Genomic DNA, 5209 nt, shown 5'->3' on the forward strand with positions numbered 1-5209 from the left:
GGTAATGGATGATTCCAAGGAAACTTTTCCAGACACAGAAGAGCAGATGCATATACGAACTCACAGAGACTGTGACAGCTCACACAGGGCCTGCACAATCCAGACAAAATCCCAGCACAGGGTGGGGACGTGAACACCAAGTCCCACATCTAACCAAGAAGCTACCTATGATTGGGAGCTGCTAGGAGTATAACAACCACCCCTCAAGACAGGCCTCATACTCAGGAGAAGTTGGCCAACCCAAAACAGACTCCACGAGTTTCTTTGTTTGGGATTTTTTTGGGGGTGGAGTGGGGTGCTTGTGCTTTTTGTTTATTTGAGTTTTCCATTTATTTTGTTTTGTTGTTGTTAAGAGCAAGAAAGAATGTGCAATTGGGTAGGAAGGGAGAAAGGGACCTGGAGGGAATCTGAGGAAGAGAAAGAATTTGACCAAAATATATTGTCTGAAAAAAATTAATACATTTTTTTAAATTTCATAGTCTCCACATTGTCCTCCTTGAATATTCTCACTCTTCACTAAGCATTTACAGAAGTTTACTGTCATCCTCCTCAAAAATAACCAGAGCATGGCTAGCCAATGTCATCAGTTCACTAAAAGTCCTGGTACTGGAGCATGAAGTTAAACTATTAATAAAGTTAACATCCTAAGGTGAAAATTGGAAAGGCTGACAAGCGCAAAAAAAAAGAGAGTTCATCTTCACTTGGTGGCAGGTGAAGGGAATGTTTTGAAATAGAAAGCATATTGCCCTCAAAAGGTAATTTTGAGTATTTTCTGCTCTATAAATGCATTAATGAGGAAGAAAAAAAATAAAAGGTTACCACAACTTCCATCTGGGGAAAACCAGAACTGCAAAAGGCAGATGTTACACCTGAATCAATCACAATAAAGCATCCACAGAATAATTAACTCTGCCACTTCCAGGTCTACCTACCATGAGAAGCTGTTTGCAGAAGAAAAAGATACCTGAATAATTCAAGACTACCTGCATCTCATTTTGAGACATTCCTATCTACTGAATGTCTCATCTCCACCTGCAGTGTAATCCACTTGAGGCTTTTCATACTGATGCCTTCTTAATGGAGGGAGCCTAGGAGTGAGTCAATAATCTTCATTTAGAAGTCCCAGTTTATCCCGTCTCTCAGCAAATAACCTTTGGAAGTCACTTAACAAATAAATGTACCCTATTCCTGAGGGATCCAATCAGCAATCATATGGATTTTCTTCTCTGGTCAAGTTCTAGTTGTCAATTGTAATTTGTAAAGGGAAACTGGGAGGAAGCTAGAGACAAAGATGGCAATTATCCAGCTAATCTGGGCTTTGTACACAGTGTGCACCTGTCAGGCACACATCAGAGTGTTTTGTTTCCATTGACAAAATCGCCAGGTGATTGCTAACACTCTTTGTTCTGTTCTGAAGTGTAGACAGCCACAAGAACTGAAATGAAGATGTTGTGTGATGCTGGGCTCAAAGATTTTGCTGCTCTTCAAATTCAAAAGGTAATCCTAAAGATGGTCTATTTTCTTGGGTATACCATTGTTTTCCTTGAGGGATCAGTTGCCTGAATGGCTGTGGACTAAGACAAGGAAAGTCAGCTGAAAATTCAAAACAGAAAATTATCCCTCCCATACATTGTTTGCAGTTTTGCTGGAAGATGTCAGATCTAGTGTCACAGACTTTCTCCTCACAAAAGCCAAGGCGCTGACATCTATAGGTAACCAAAGGCATCAGGGAGGTGGCAGTGGCTCAGAGTGCTTTAATAGCCTTAAAAAGCCTTGTGTTTCTTTATTATGTTCTTTGCCTCAGTCCTCACACCCGAGGTTAGACTAGCTCGGTGCCCAAGAGCCATGAACTCAGGCATCTCAGCAAGGCACTGACCGCTCTCGCCTTCCTTGACTTCTTCACTGTAGCTTGCCTGCTTCACAGCTCTATGGATTCCATTACACACTTGGCTGTTTGTGCTGGCAGCTCTAAGTCATTAGGAGGGGCAGAGCACTACAACCCTGAAGTTATCTGGCCCCTCAGCTCAGCAAAAGGCCAACCTTTCTTCCTCCTGAATATCTACTTCCATGTGTGACTAAGAGCTCTAAAAGTGTCCTTCTCAATGGGCTCGCTTTTGCATGGCATCAAAGGGGAGGTCAGTAATCCTCTTGACAGATTTAAAAGTAAGCAGCCTAGCACTCAGTTTTGGGGACTCATCCCTCCCAGCCTTCGCTGGGAACCTCTAATACAGTTCCATCGCAGCTTCCAGCTGCTTTTGAAAAGCCTAAGGACAGAAGGGCTCTTCAGACCCCTGAAGCTAGGTGTTTTCCACACCTGTAAACCAGAGGCATGCCTAAACACACAGGCAAGCTTGTCCTATCCTGGCAGGGTGGAGGACAAATAACAGGCATCAGACTCTGGTTTTGTGAATTCTTCAGTAAGGGTCATTCCCAAATACCTCATTGTTAGTCCACACCTATAAGCCAGTAACCCAAACAATTGGATTGCCACCTGTTATTTCTAAAGGGGAAATGAGTGGTGCTTTACAAAGCTTTGGTCCAGTTTTCATTGTGGATCCTATGTTTTACACTGAACAAATGAATTATAGGTTAGCACTTTTCACTCTTTGAAGAACACACATCCCTATTTCCAAAATGTATATGCATACATTTGTTTAAAAATAGCAGCCTTCATTATCATAATGATTCCCCCTGTGTTCCCAGGACTGGAATTAGTAGCAAATGTAAATGTAATCAAGGACACCACCATGCTCTTAACTTGGCAAGTGAAAGCCATTTAGGTCTTCCATCATGTGTCAAGGCCAGTAGACCTTACCAAAGAAGCTTAGGGAGAGACTGATTGCCATCTAACATTTTTCCACATTTGTCTCATTTGAAAAAAAAAGCAATCTTGTTCTTAATGTCACATGTAAGTATAATCTAGGAGAATGATGCTGGCAAAAGTCAACATTGGTGCTTTCCTAAGAAATGAGCTGCCTAGAGATAGCAAAAATATAAAAACATGAAGGTCTGCCCCTATAAATCTACCAAGGCACATAGGCAAATGTACAAAGACAGGCATGTTCACAGCATTGCTAGGTACATTAGGAACAAAAGAGGATGTAGATTTAACACAATAAAGGAAAAAGTCAAATACACATGATATGCAAATAAAATTTAACACTGTTATTTAAGATAATTATGTGGCTTGGATATTTGATATACTTGAGAATATTTGAAATCAAGAACACCTTGTAAATTTTAAACAAAATGTATTCATGCAACAAATATTTACTGAGTATATACTAAGGGAGAGACATGGCACTATAGCAGAAGTCATTTGCTATTAAGTAATAAGCACTGTTGCTCTTGGAGAGGACCTAGTTCTGTTCCCAGCACCCATATGGTGACTCACCACCATCTGGAACTCCAGTTTCAGGGATTAACTTAATTATAAATCCATATCATAATCCACACCATAAATATTTTATGATCTACATGAGGGTCTCTGCACAGCTGCACAACTCTGCAACTGTAATATGGGGAAAAAATAGCACAAGGCAATATGTAAACAAATGGGCTCCAATACAACTTTATTTAAAAAGGGGGGGGGGGCTCTTCCTGTTCGGCATGTGTGCTGGAGGCGGTGGTCTCGGACGCCGGGTCTCTCGATACCGCCACTGCAAAGATGGTCAACGTACCTAAAACCCGAAGGACTTTCTGTAAGAAATGTGGCAAGCATTAGCCTCACAAAGTGACCCAGTATAAGAAGGGCAAGGATTCCCTGTATGCCCAAGGAAAGCGGCGCTTCGATCGGAAGCAGAGTGGTTACGGTGGGCAGACAAAGCCAATTTTCCGAAAGAAGGCCAAAACCACAAAGAAGATTGTGCTGAGGCTTCAGTGTGTGGAGCCCAACTGCAGGTCGAAGAGGATGCTGGCCATTAAGAGGTGCAAGCATTTTGAACTGGGAGGAGACAAGAAGAGAAAGGGCCAAGTGATCCAGTTCTAAAACTTGTGTCTTCCTAGAGGAAAATGCTGAAGCAGTAGGAAAATGACTTGTTAGAAAATAAAGTTATTGTTCCTGAAAAAATAAATAAATAAATAAATAAATAAATAAATAAAAAGGGGGGGGAGAGTGCTGGATGAACTCAGATGCTGCTGGTAACTGGCCAAACTCTACTCTAGGTGACTGGTTCTAGCATCATGGATTATATGTTATACAGCTGTTTATTTGCATATATGAGCAACAAATTGCTCCTAGGGTAGATGTTCACCAATTGCTCATAAGTAAATCACTGGGGACTGAGTCAGACCCTAGGATGTAAACATAAGAGATGTATCACCTGGTCTTAGTGCACGGTCTTGTGAAGATGATAGATGAGAAAGCAAATAAAAGTAATACCTACAACATGTTAAAACTGCTAACAAGGAACAGGGATAATAATCATGTTTGTACCTGTGTGGTGAAATGCCTAATGAGTTTTCCTTTTCCCCTGCCATTTGAAGGCTTTGTAATGAGTATGTATTATTGTTTCAAAAACAATAAAACTAGTCTTAAAAAGTTGTAACTAATGAAAAAGGATAAAGTTGATTTGTATTTTCTTCTGAATACATAATCCTCGTAGATTTAGAACTGCACCTGCTCCACCGCTTTACAGGAGGGATCAGTTGTTTTGAAAATGTCTGTCTAGAATAGTCTTACTATTCCCTAAAGAAATACACAAACAAAAGTCTTTGTCTTCGGAGTGTGGATAAGAAACATAGTGAGAGACCAAAGAACCCTAATTCTCCATTCACTCCTCAATTTCAAGTGTAAAACCAAGAGCTTATGGAGATATATAAGAGCAATAATCCAGACTGTCAACCTTTTAATAACAATGCTTCTTTAAAAATTATTTTTCTTTTCATTTTGAAGGAAAATTGCACACACACACACACACACACACACACAAAAAAAAAAAAAAAAAAAAAAACATATTTCCCAAAGCAAAGCAAGAGCCAGCCATTTTGGGAAGTCTTTTCTGTTGTAAGGGCCACTCTAGACAATCTTTGGTTGGGGGCTGACCATGATCTAGGTGGGAACTTTTGATACCAGTTGATCTCATAACTGACTCCAACCACATGGGCCATCAATCAAGTACAAGTATCAAGGGCACACTAAAAAACTGTGTATCATAGGACTGGAAAGAAGCCTCAGTGGTTTAAGAGCACTTACTGCTCTGGGAGAGGA

At 40.6% G+C, this 5209-nt stretch overlaps 1 pseudogene; it reads left to right on the plus strand.

Annotated features, from left to right (window-relative positions):
• The first annotated feature begins 3644 nt into the window (after nt 1-3644).
• LOC127225577 (60S ribosomal protein L36a-like) lies at nt 3645-4072 on the plus strand (annotated as a pseudogene).
• The last annotated feature ends 1137 nt before the right edge of the window (nt 4073-5209 follow it).

This window comes from Phodopus roborovskii, unplaced genomic scaffold (assembly GCF_943737965.1).
Source record: "Phodopus roborovskii unplaced genomic scaffold, PHOROB, whole genome shotgun sequence".
NCBI classification, from domain to species: domain Eukaryota; kingdom Metazoa; phylum Chordata; class Mammalia; order Rodentia; family Cricetidae; genus Phodopus; species Phodopus roborovskii.